Source organism: Vombatus ursinus, unplaced genomic scaffold, assembly GCF_900497805.2.
Source record: "Vombatus ursinus unplaced genomic scaffold, bare-nosed wombat genome assembly UNPS02014772.1, whole genome shotgun sequence".
NCBI lineage: Eukaryota > Metazoa > Chordata > Mammalia > Diprotodontia > Vombatidae > Vombatus > Vombatus ursinus.
The window spans coordinates 35,923,795-35,937,816 of record NW_020954550.1 but is presented as its reverse complement, the minus strand read 5'-3'; the positions used below and the strand labels follow the sequence as shown (position 1 = coordinate 35,937,816).

At 40.0% G+C, this 14,022-nt stretch overlaps 1 pseudogene; it reads right to left on the bottom strand.

Annotated features, from left to right (window-relative positions):
* Positions 1-1,301: 1,301 nt before the first annotated feature.
* On the bottom strand, positions 1,302-1,967 carry LOC114044144 (annotated as a pseudogene).
* Between the last annotated feature and the right edge of the window lie 12,055 nt (positions 1,968-14,022).

Here is a 14,022-nt window from a genome sequence, read left to right as displayed (position 1 = left end):
GAAGGGGATGAGAGAAGTGGGGGAGAGATAGAAGGGAAGGCAGACTAGGGGAAGGGGTATTCAGAATGCATGCCATCTTGGGGTAGGGGGAGGGGCAAGATGGGGTGAAAATTTGGAACTCAAAATCTTGTGGAAGTAAATGTTGAAAACAAAAAAATAAATAAAATAAGAAAATAAGAAAAAAAAAACAAGGACACTTTCAAGGTCTCTTTTAAGGACTTTGGAATTGATTGTGTCACATGGGAGACACTGGCACAGGACCACTCAGCATGGTATGCCCACATCAGAGAAGGAGCTGTGCTCTACGAGCAAAGCAGAAATGAATGAGCTCAAAAGAAATGCAAGGTGCACAAATTTAGAGAATCCACCCAAATGTTCACATGGACTATTTGTGCCCGACCAGTGGTAGAACATTCTGAGCTCACATTGGTTTGATCAGCCACAGTCAGTCACATTGAAACTTAGCTCTAGCAGAGTGATGTCAGTTTGGTCCTCTTTGAGAACAAAGGACAACCCAGCAACCAACCAAGGATCCCTCTCCAGCTTCTTAGTCAATAAGTCTATAAAGAAACATGTGTTGAGTGCTCTCAATGTGCCCGGCACTGTGTTCATTGTTGGAAATAAAAATGCAAGAGAAAGAAAGGCATTTCTTGCCCTCAAGGAGTTGACATTCTAATGAGGAAGACAACACAGAAAAGGAGAGTGTGGAAGAGGAGGAGGTACTTAGTTAGCATAGAGGCATAAGAGCATGAACTCAGAGAAATTCAGCCTAGTGAGAAATGAAGAGCTGACTGCTCTGGGAACCCTCTTTAATTGGAAGTTTTGGAAGGAGTCCTCCAGCCCCCGATCAGAAGGAGGGGCCCTGGGATACATTACAACATTGAGAGCTATTATTCACATTTTGAAATATATGGGCATTTGTGTCTGTCTTTGTTTTTTGGGGATATATGCCTAGTGTGGTATTCCTAAGGCAAAGGGTATAGAAAATTTAGTCAATCTTCTTATGTAATTACAAATTAAAATCCTGAATGATTAGACCACAAAAAAAAAAATGAACTATGAAATCAACATGCATTTTTCCCTCCCAGAACACACACTGGTTTATTAAATGATAAATCAAAACTGTTAAAAAAAATCTAATTCCTAGATCTAAGATGCTATTATTAAATAAAGTATCACTGACAAAAAAAAAAGTCATTTGAAATTTAAAATGCTGGGAATCTATGAGCCATCAAGTACAATGGAAGAAAATCCTGACCAAGCTGAAGCCAGAAGGATTTTTAATAATTAAGTTCATAGAACTATACTAGCTGATATGTTTCTTTATGAACTTTTTTGTGAAATTCTGATCTAAAGGTATTGTTTACAAATTCCCTTTCTTTCCCCCACTTACCTATGGTTCTTAAAGGCAATATTATCATCCCACCTTCTCTTTACTTCAAAGCTGACCTGAGGCTGAGATGGGCCAATGAGGTTAAGGAGAGGGTTTCTACTTAGAATAGTTTTCATTGGAGATTCCAAGAGATAATTTTGATTTTGGGATTGCTCTTAAACTCTTAATTTTTTCTAGATCTGTCAGTAGAATTGTGATATAATCATCATCATCACTTTCTTAAAATCATTATCGTCGTCTATTAGATGATTTGCATCCAGGTTTGCTTAAGGCATCTTATCTAACTGAGGTTTCTTAGACACAGGCAGTTATGTTGTGGGCTCTTTAGTTGGACAATCATTTTTTTTCTTGTTGTTGCAGCAATTTTCTTTTTCTTCTAGTTTTCTCCTGAATCATGGTTGTGAACCTCTTTAGGAACATCCTGAGCAGTTTGTCAATATTTAATCTTTGTGTAAGAAGCTAAATCTCTGCTTGAATATTATTTAGAAATTTGACTCAAATCACCTTCTACTTTTCCTCTTCCATCTCTTGCAGGTTCAAATCAAATCAAAGTAGTCTTTGATACTGTTGTCATCTTAAATATTTAGCCAAGTTAGTGTCCAATAACGTTCTGATGTTAGACCAGCACCATTATTCATCCTCCTTCCCACAACTCTCTGAAGAGCATAGTTTGGACTCAACAATCATATGTTAAGTTCGTACTATGTTGCAGGCCCTGTGCTAAATCCTGGGAGTACAAAAAAAGGATAAAAGACAGTCCTGCTCTCCAATGGATCTTATTCTGATGGGGAGTTCACAGATTAATGATACATATTAATCATCTGTGATGAAAGTATAAACAAGGAAAAGCAGACTTTCTCCAGAATTTTTTTTACAATGAAACGTCTTCATAGTCACACAACTGATTGAGAGGTATAGAATATATAAGATCTCATTGTATTTTATTGTTTCTTAAATACATAAAAGCATTTCATCCATTAAGGCAAAATATAACATTAAAGATTGCTCCACAAAATGCTTCCTATGTATATGACAAGATCAAAGAATATTCCTTGAAAGATGAAGCTATAGAGATAGACAACTTTGTTCAATGATCCTCTGACTATCAATATCAAATGAAGCATGAAAGAGGCAGATGAGCTCCCATCGTAGAGCACTTCCCATTTAGAATGCAAATGGAAAAGCAGTTCCTTATGGATGACTACTTTCTCTAGATGATCTCATTTACGGATAAAGTTATGCTCATTGAACAGCATTTAAGAACAATGTAGGAACTCCTTGATGAGATCAACAGTCATTCAAAAAAAGATATGCCTAATATAAAACAAGTGGATGAAGAATGAATATTGCCCAAACTAAGACCTCTAAATGGATGACCAGCCAACAGTCGATGCAACAGATAGATAGTGAGTTGTGCCCAGAGTTGAAAAGGAAAAGATCAGTTGAGAAGTCATTTGGGAAATTGAACAAGGTTTTCAATTACTGCAAATCAGCGCCTAACTGGCAAAGACCATCTTTTTAAATGTCAATATTTTCTCAGTGATGCTATAGAGCTGCAAACCATGAAACACTATTATCTCCAAATGACAGGTCAACCAAAAAGTAACAGAGAGAGGAGAGATAAAGTGGATGATAGTGGGATGTAACATATTACCACATGAGAGTAAAAGATATCTTCAGGATATGTGAGGTTGGAAAAAGAATCCAGTCAGTCTTGGGGGAAAACAGGGAAAATCTACATTTTATCCTAGAAGCCAAAGAAAAGTAAAAAGTCCTGGGGAAGTCTTCCAGCATATTGGGGAGATCTTCTATGAAAGACTTGCTGTAAGGCATAGACAATAATTACATAGGATAAGAAGATGTGGTCAGTTTGCAACCTGTAGTCATTAAGGGATAGCCCACATAGGTGAAATCACAGATCCCCTGAAGAATAGAATTGCAAATGTCTGTTTTATGTCTCTTCTTTATCTTATTTCAAATCCTTTTAGAAGATGGCAGGGATATCCAGGATGTCCCAATGGTCTTAGTGCATTTTTAAGCTGTTAAAGCTATTTAGGCTTTATTATATTTTTAAAAGCTTAAATAGCTTAAAAATGCACTAAGACTTTTCAGACCCCCTGGGTGTTAGTCCCCTGAGCTCCTTACACTTTGCCTTGATAATATCCAACAAATCCCCTTGGTTTTGAACTCTAGCTAACAACCAACCAAACCATCTTTCATCTCAGTCCCCTGGACATCAATGACTCTATTAACCAGTCAGGCTGGCCCTTGGATTTTATTTTTTCTCCTCTCATCTTCAGCCTAGGTTCCACCTTTTCCCTTCTAGGATGACCCTTGCCTGCTCCCCCATCCATATTTCCTTAATTCCTGGCAAGTGTAGATCCTGTCTTAGGCAACACTTGATACTATTGTGCAAGTCTATAACCAGATGGCTTACAGCTGTTGTTATGGCTGGCTGCCATATTCCCATGATCCCAACAGGGGGCTCCAGAGGCCATGTAGCTATAATGGTAGTTGTCCCAAATTTCCTAACCACTTAGCCACCCTACGGGGAACACTAGAATTCACTGAAGGACATATTTTTCTGACTGAGGCAGTGCATGGAGGAAATGCAACTTAGGTTCCTGATAACATTTGGAATCTCCAGAGACTTGTTAGGCAGGCCTAAGACCTCCCATTGTATTGCACCCCTGAGAATTCTTCACAGATCAAATCAGACTTTGCAGTGTCCTATCTAGTATTGTAGACTGCCTCCTCGGACTCCCTAGTTCACAGTAAATAGCTTCCTAGTAGACCACATGCTCTGGACGACTTCCTGCAAACCTGGCTAACTAGCAAATCTAGGAAAAGAGAACATGGTAGACCATGCCCACTGCTGCCTAATGCTGAGTTAGGATTTGGCATGAAGTAACTCTACTCTGATAAGTTTTTAAAGGGCTTAGCTATACTCATTCTGGATGAATTATCCAGAGTGCACAGGGATATTGACCTGTTTGCCCTTTCTAGTGATATGTGCAAGTAGAATCCTACCTCCAATCATGGCCTTCCTTGAAACCTACCTCCAGTTAGGACCTTCCTTGTATCAGACCTTCTAGGACTCAGTCAGCCCACCTTCTGGGAGTCATTTCTACAACCTGAGGGAAGTGGTGCAGTCTGGGGAGGGTCAGACTCTTTCCTCCTCTTACCTCTCTCACCATTTTAGAGTTCCGTTTAGACAGGAAGCAACCTACAGAATCCTATAGATAAGACAACAGTAAGGCCCTCTGTGGATAAGAGCACTGGACTTGGAGTCAGGAATACCTGAATTCAAATCCATCCTCAAACACTTACTAATTGTGTGACCTTAGGCAAATAACTTAGCCTCTGTCTGCCTTTGGTAAAAATGGGAATAATAATAATAGCATGCACTACCAGAGTTGTTGTGAGAATCAAATTAGAGTCAGACCCTTTGTGACCCCCATTTGGGGTTTTTTTTGGCAAAGATACTAGAGTGGTTTGCCATTTTCTTGTCTAGTTCATTTTACAGATGAGGAAACTGAGGCAAACAAGGTTAAGTGACTTGCCTAAGGTCACACATCTAGTAAGTGTCTGATGTCAGATTTGAACTCAGCAAGATGAGTCTTCCTGACTCCAGGCCTGGTACTCTATCCACTGTGCCACTTGGCTGCCATTAATATTTGTAAAGCACTTTTCAAACTTCAAAGCACTATAACATGCTAGCTGCCATTATTATTATTATTATTATTATCATTATCATTATTATTATTCCTTCATCCCCAAAACAACTTTTGATTTCTCATCCTGGAGTCCATCTCTTTCTGGTACTCTAATTAAACTGCTTAGGTCCTTGTTCTGTGGGTGTTGTCAATGGTGGATTTGGAGGCCCTCTGCAAACTTTGTGAACTTGGTGCAGATCCAGAAAGAGCAGGTGCCATCTGATATCAGTCAAAATTATTTAAAAGTATCCCTTCAGCTTTAGGTTAGTGACTCAGAACACCAACCCCCAGAGCATATGAGTACAGAAAAACTACAGTGTGCTTAGCCTAAATATAACCCACTTCCCTTTCTTCCCAGGAGTCCTAAAAAGCACTCAGTGGGTCAGATAGCACAAACCAGCCAGCATGTGGGACTTAGTAAAGGTCATCTTCCACACTCAGTACTGTTTGGTGTAATGATTTGCCCTTCTGTGATCTCTCCAGTCAGAGAGCACAGTCAGATCTTGCCCTAGACTGAGTTGGTACAGTGGTTGGTAGAGATGCTACCTGAGATGGTACAGTGGAAAGAGCCCTGGCTTTGGAGTCAGAGGTCATGGGTTCCAATCATACTGTTTGAGTGACATTAGACAAGTCATATAATCTCTTGGTGTCTTGGTTTCCTTATCTGTAAAATAAGACTGGACTAAATAGCAGCTAAGGTCCATTCCAGCTCTGTGATCCTCAGTATGAGGACTTTGGGGGGGCAGGCCTAGCATGGCTGAGGATGAGAAGTTTCCCTCATATCGGCTAGGAGCCCTAATCCCAGCCAAGCGGACCAGTCCACAGATGGAAGCCATACAGGAGTTCCAGAGGAAGAAATGTAAGAATAGATTTAAGCAGCACGTATTTCACCTGCCAAAACCTAGCAGCTATTTGTAAAAAAACTGAGCAAGGAACTATGGCTCTGCCTCTACCACAGAGATGGGATGGTTGCCCTGGCTGACTTGTAACTCACCATGAAAATAGCAAAAGGGAGCTGATTGACACACATTTCCAGGTGGTGAGCGGAAGAGGCAACTATCTTCAAGTATTTAAGGGCCATCATATGGAAGTCAGATTAGACTTGTTCTGCTTGACCCCAGAAGGCAAAACTAAGAGAACTGAGTGAATCAGATAGAGGTTGTGTTGGATTTTTTGTTTTGTTTTGTTTTGTTTTTGTTTTTGTTTTTGAGGCAATCAGAGTTAAGTGACTTGTCCAGGGTCACATAGGTAGTAAGTGTCTAAGGCCAGATTTGAACTCCTGATTCCAGGGCCAGTGCTCTAGTCACTGTACCCACCTAGTTACCCCAAGTTTTGATACAAGGAAAACTTCCTTATAATTAGGTATTAGAGCAAAATGAGTCATTTTAGGGGGTAGTGGGTATCCCTAAGTAGAGATCTTGAAATAAAGTCCAGTTGTCCTCTGTCCTGCCAGTTGTAGATGGGATTTTTGCATGGGTTTGGGTTGGACTAGATGTTCTCTGATGTCCCATACAGTTCTGAGGTACCATGACTCTCTACAATGGTGCTAAACTCAAATATTAGGGCCACTAAACCTTATATAAGCATCCCTGTGGGTTTCATATTGATTTAGAAAAGCACATATTAATATTATCTGTTCTATTATATTTTATTTACTCTGTTAATTATTTTGCAATTGCATTTTAATTCAGTTGGGTGGCACTTGTGGTCCACAAGAACAGCATGTTTGATAATCCTACTCTATATTTGAGAAGAGGAAATCAGGTCTAGGTATCCATTTTTAACCTATGTAACAGACCTTTTTGGAAATGAGCAGAAAAGTTACCTGGAACTACCCTCCTCACTCCATATCCCAGTGATGTTACACTGATCCTTGCTACAATAGGCTTATCTCAATTCTAGACCCTTGTGTCTAAGTCCTCATCCACACCAACTAATAAAGATGAACAGGAAGAAGATTTCACAGGAATATTTTCAATTCCCAGAGGCATCAGGGCCACTATGGGGCTGAGGAGAGGATGTGACAAACAGTATATGATGTCCACACCCAGGATTTGACAGAGGCCTTTAGCCAACTCCCTCTCATCAAATCTTTTAAATAAATAGGATCAAATTCAAGGAAGACAGTCAAGTCAGAAAGCATTTCTTAAACATCTACTATGTGCTACATGCTGTGTTAAATGATGGAGATACAAAGAAAGGCAAAAAACAGCCTCTGCTCCAAAAGATTTCACAATCTAATACAAGAGAAAACATGCAAACAACTATGTTCACACAAGATGTAGATGTAGATATATACATTATATGTGTATAATAAATTGGAGATGATTTCAAAGGAAGGCACTGAGATGAAGGGGGATTAAGAAAGACTTCTTGCAGAGACTTTAGCTGAAACTTGAGTGAAGTCAGGGAAGCTAAGAGGCAGCAATGGGGAGAAAGAGAGTCTAGTCATGAGGGACAGTCACTAAAAATGCATGGAGTTGGGAGATGGAATATTGTTTGTGAAGACAACCAGGAGGTCAGTGTCACTGGACTGCAGAGTTTGTGGAGGGGAGTAAGGTGTAAGAAGACTGGAAAGGTAGAAGAAACCAGGTTATGAATGGCTTTGAATGCCAAATAGAGAGTTTTATATTTGATCCTGGAAGCAATAGGGAGTTATTGGAGTTTAATGGCTGAGGGGTGGAGAGGGAAAGAATATATTTTATAGTGGATGGAGAGCCATCTTAGAGTCAACAAAGCCTGGGTTCCAGACCCTCACCTAAAATATATCAGCTATGGTATTCTTGGCAAGTACTTAACCTCTCAGTATCCTAAGAAATTCTCTGAGATGATAAGTTACAGAAAATGTCCTAATCAGTACTGGTAGAAGGAGTTCTCTTACCAGGAGTTCCCTACATCAATGGAATCACAGGTGGAGTTCCTTCCCAACCTCTGGGAAGCATCTTGAATTGAGGCAGGGTTAAGTTTTTTGCCTCTCCCATGTTCCATCACCCTAATGTTTGGCAAATTCCCTCTGCTTTGAATCTGACCAGCAACTGACCCATTCCTTGGATAAAGGAGCCCCACATTGACTTTGGTTAACAGATTAGCCTGGTCTCTGGATTATACTTTCTTTCTTTCCATCATCAGCCTCATTTTCCCCAAGCCCTGGTAAGGATTACCCTTCATTCTTCCCCACTATCCATCCCTCTTCCCTGAAGATTTCTCTAATTACTGGCATATGCTTTTCCTGCCTTGAGCAGTATGTGACTAATCAATCCTAAATTTTAAAAAACAAACAGCAACAAAAATTCCACTCTGTCTTCTATTAAGAAATGAAGAAGAGAGGAGTTGCTCCTTCCTTTCATAAATACTGCTTGGTGACTTTAGTAGTAGATAGGAATGCTGTGATGGGGGGTGGGGGAAAAGGAGAAGTTATAAGGTAAGCTTACACTGCACGAGGGAGACAATATGATATAAGTGGAAAAACACTAATTTTTAGTTTAAGTACATGGATTTATGCCCCAGATCTACCACTTACTACTAAAAGATTTGGGGATTGTAATTTAACTTCTCTGAATATCAGTTTCCTTATCAGTAGGAGAGGGCTGAACTAAATGATCTTTAAGGTCAATCAGCATGAATTTATCAAGCACCCACTATGTACCATGAACTGTGGTAGGGATGCAAAGGGATGCAAAGACAAAAACAAAAACTGACCCTTCCCTCAAGAGATTTACACTCTTCTGGAAGCAGCTGGAAATTCCCTTCTAGTCCTAAGTCTATGATCCCTTCAGTTCAATTAAAGAAATATTTGTTATGTTTCTTCTACAGGCCAGGCAATGTGCTAGACACTCTCCCTGTCCTCAAGGACCTTACAGTCTAGTAGAGAATCCTAGCAGCTGATTCTTTGCTCTCGGTAACAAAATGATGATCGCATTCCCAGTTAAATTTCTAACTCTACCAAAACTCTACCAAAACAGTAGCTGGGCAGCGAACTAGTGGATAGTACCTGTACGTTGACCATCCAAGAATAATGGTAACAGCACTGGATGTGAGGTCAGAGGGCCCAAGGTCAAGTGCTAGCTCTACTATTTTTGTGACACCCTGAGAAAATCTCTTTTCCTGTCTGGGTTTCAGTCTCATCATCATTAGATTGTAAGCTCCTTGAGGGCAAGGACTGACTTTTGCCTCTTTTTGTATTCCTGGTACTTAAGTGCTTGGCACAGAGTAGGCACTTAATAAATGTTTATTGGATTGAATTGATAAAATAAGGAGGTTGAACTAAATTACCTCTAAGAGCTCTTCCAACTCTAAATCCTGTGCCCCTATGAACTGAAATTACTTGTCAAAGGCTAATCATATTTCAGCATGAAGCTCAGCATAATAGGTGGGGAGTGCAAGGGAACTCCACAAACAGGAAAAGGGAGGGCTAATACTATGTCTTGTATACTAAGAAAGCAAAACCTCTAGCCCTGGCCACTTCTTCAAATAGTGGCTAATTATTGTGAACTTCACTGTACACATGGAAATCAAGAAAAGGTCACAGGTCACCTCAAGTTCATTTGTACATTATTTTCTTCAGGTTTTGAAGGACAATGTGATGCAGCAGAAGGGGCATTGGATTTAATAATAATAATAATAGAGGCTATTATGTTTTATAAATATCATCTCATTTGTTCTTTGTGACAACTCTGTGAAGCAAATGGCTATTGTCATCCCCTTTTTTACAGATAAAGAAACTGAGGCTGACAGCAGTGAAGTGACTTGCCCAGGGTCTCCCACCTAGTAATGTCTGAAGCAAGATTCTAATTCAGGTATTCTCGAGTCCAGGTGAAGCATGCTATCCACTGTGCCACCTACCTACCTCTGAAAGTTCATGCTGTGGGTATAAGTAGCGTAGTTGACTTAGCCTCTCTGAGCTAAAATAGGTTCAAATGAAGGGGTTGAACTAAAGTCTCTCTAGGTTCCCTTCCAATTCTACAATTCTATGGAATGGCTATGATCTTGTGCAGATTTAAATACCATAATGATTTTATAAATACTATATATATAATATATATGTATGTACATAAAATTATCCTTGACTATTTATAACATAAAGCAGTATAGCATCACGTAACTCCTGGCTCAGGATCCCCCAAGCCTCTTGGCTCAAGCAATCTGGATCTGATCCTGAGGGCTGACTCAGAAAGGTCATTTTCTCTCTTTGGTTTATTATGCCCCCAACCTGCAGTTTATTCCAGGACAATTTCTAAATATAACTTCCACACCCCTCAGACAAAACACAAACTCTTCAGTTCTGTGTTTCAGACTCTTCACAATTATGCTCCCATGTACCTTTCTAGTTTTAGTTCACATAACTTTCCTCCAACTCTATCTTGTAGGAAAACCAGGTTACTAAATGTCCCCCAAACTCAATGTTCTATCACTCATCTCTAATCATTAGGCAACTATGCGATGTAGTGCTGCGCTTGGTTAGGAAATCTTTGAGGAGTTTAAATATGGCCTTAGATACTCACAAGATGTGTGATCCTAAACAAGTCACTTAACTTCTGTCTGCCTCCATTTCCTCTACTCTAAAATGGGAATAAAAACGGCACCTATCTCCCAGGGATTGTTGTGAGGATCACATGAGATGTAACACAGACCAGCATATCCTGAAGGCTGGGTAAATTACTTTTCACCACTTCCCATGGGTTCTTTGGTACCCTTAAGGGGATTGGGGGGGGGGAGCATTCTGCCATTGATTCTAGCCTCTGTTGCTGATGTTCCTTCAATAGAAAAGGGTTGTCCTATGTACCCCTGTTCCACTTAGCCACTAATAGTCAAATAGCAAATACTTCAAAATGTATAATCACAAATGTCCCAGCACATGGGAGGCACAATCCTCCCTCTCCCTTTATATCACCTCAGTCTCTGGGAACGGGAAGGTGATTAGGTCCTTAACTTAGTTCAGTTCTTATAGAGCACAGTCCCAGTTCCAAGTTCAAACCTTTTCTCAGGTGTGAGTCCCAGTACTCAAGACCCTGGCAGCCAATCAAAGGAGACTACCTCTGCCTATGTGGTACAGGGCAAAGAAGCTTCCATATTAGGCAATCTTGACATACTCCAAAAGCCCCTCAATGGCGCCTTCAACTTAGGGAGGCTGGGTATGTCCACACAAGCCCAGTTTATAGAGGTAACATTTGCAAAGTGCTTAGCACAGTGCCTGGCACATAATAAGTGCATAGTAAATGCATATTTCCTTCTTTCCTCTGCCTATCCTTACCCTCATGGGAAGATAATGGACTCTCTCCTCATCTCTGAGTTCTTTCAGAATGCTTAGCTCTCTTCAAGGCTCAGCTCAAATGTCTTCTCTTCCATGAAGCCCTTCTTGACTTTCCTAACACTTAAAACTCTTTTTGTCTTTAATTTTTACTAGAGGACTATCATCTTTCCCTTACCTTTTCATTCCCTGCTTTGTATTACATTTATCTGTATATAGGTTGTATCCTAAGCCCCAGTAAATGTATCAGCTTCTTGAGACAGGTTCATTTTTCTCTTTCTAACCCAGTACCAAGCACATAGTATATGTTTAATAAATATTATTTGAATTGATTGAATAAGGGAATTAGCAAAATGGCATCCTGGGCAGAACTAGGAACACCCAAACAGCAGGGATGTTAAGCATTCTAGGCTCAATTTCCCAAGGACTTTAGTATCTGATCTCCATTTAGATGAGAGAAAAGAAAACCATTTTGGGAATCAAGAGATCTATAATATAGTCTTGTCTGTACCAGAAACTAGCTGTGTGACTTTGGATAAGCCACTTCCTTTTTCTGAAAGGATGAAAATTTCATCAACTTCCTTCCTTATCTAGAAAGTGAGTGGGTTGGAGTGGATGACTTCTATGGTCCTTCCAGCTCTAGACCTCTGTTCCCCTAATTGTGATACAGGCAGCAAGGTGACACAATGGACAGAGCACTGGGCCAAGAGTCAGGAAGACCAAAGTTCAGATCCAACCTAAGTCACTTAACTAGCTTGAGCAAGTTACTTAACTTTGCTTTGACTCAATCTCTTCCACTGCAAAACAACTCAGAGTTTTTGTGAAGATCAAATGAGATATTTGCAAAAAGTGCTTAGCACAGTACTTGGTGCCTGCTAGGTGATATATAAATGCTTATTCCCTTTCTTTCTCCATTGCTCTAAGGAACATATCTAAGATCCTTAACAAGATTAAAATTCTATGATTTAGTTTTTTGACACATAGGTCAGGTATTTTCCTTCCTTCTAGTAATAAATTATACAGGAACTCTGTGCCCAGAAACTCCAAGCTATGACCACCACCTTTAAGTGCATTGCCCTATCCTTTTGGAGCACATTGCTGAATAGAATGACAAGTCCAAACTAGGGATAAAATTCCGTGGCTATAGGAGAACTCTAGGGCATCAGGAAATAAGTGTTGGAACAGCTTCCATTCCTGGCTTCTGCTGAGTGTCTGATCCTGCCTCTGGCTTCTTGGGTTTTGACGGCCTGTCACAGAGGTGATGAATCATTTAGGAGATCCCCAGAATTTCTCAACATATTTTTGTGACAGGATAGAGGAATTCGATATGTGGTCATCTTTAAGGTATCAGTTCAGCTTTTCATCTTCCTTTTCAACAGGGCAAGTTCCGAAATGTTTCTTTCACATCTAAATTGTGCTTTGTCTATTGTCTACTCTCAACCTCTACTAATCCTACTCTAATATCTCTGAGACATAAAGTCTGTCCTATAGTCAATATATGTATTGTTACCTCAAAAGACTGCATGAGAACTGGGGACCATTTTCTACAAATGGAGCAGGGGTACCTTCCTGTCCCCTTCCAGAAGTTTAAAATGTAGAAATAAATCAATGAAACACTAGGTTTTCTTCTGTCCTTGGGAAGACTTCCCAATCAGGCATTCAGAGAAAAAGTGGGGAAGGGAGTTGAAGCTGAGCATCTATTGCTGGCTGCAGTGAAGATTCAGATATGATGTGCAGATTAGTTTTGAGTGTGGTCTGCACCTCTACAATATGGGACCAGCATTTCTGTAAAGAAAAGGTGTTTTGGAAGAAAACGTTGTAACAGCATTGTAATGGTAGTTTGAAAATCACTTTGGAAGAGATGAAGAATTACTTCTCACTTCTCCATGGTTTCTCTTGTGACAATGTCAGACTTGGATTTAGATCCCAGAAGTTCAACAACTCCTGCCCTGACCCCCCCCCAATTCTTCCATGGTCTTCACATTCTGGGTGAATTTGGAGCTTCTCCCAAGATTCCCCAGACTGGCAGGGAGCAATGGGGGTGGTCAGGAGGATTGGTGGGAGTCAATTGAACTGAATTCTCCATGTAGTCTTTTTTTTCTTTCCAAAATCAAAGTATTTATTATGTATTCTTTTTTTTAAAAAAAAATGTTATTGTTGTGTTTTGTTTTTACATTTCACACATTTACAGATTACTCCTACAAAGTAAGAGTAAGACCTCTTTCTTATAACAAAGTAAAACAGTTATGTAAAACTAAAAACATAGTGACCTCTCTGAAAGTGCATGCAACATTTCACATTTGTAGCACACACACATGCGCGCGCACACACACACACACACACACACACACACACACACCTATTAAGAAAAATTAAGGGGCAGCTAGGTGGCACAGTGGATAGAGCTCCAGCTTTGGAGTCAGGAAGACCTGAGTTCAAATGTGGCCTCAGACACATGACACATACTAGCTGTGTGACCTTGAGCAAGTCATTTAACCCCAATTGCCTCACCAAAAAAAAAAAGAAAAATTAAAAGGGTTTTATTTCCCTCTCAATCCTGACCTCATTAAGAAAAAAAAGAAATGAAAAAAACAAAATTTTTGTTACATCTGTGCATAGTTAAGCAAAACAAATCCTTCAGTGGCTGTATACAATATATATGTCTC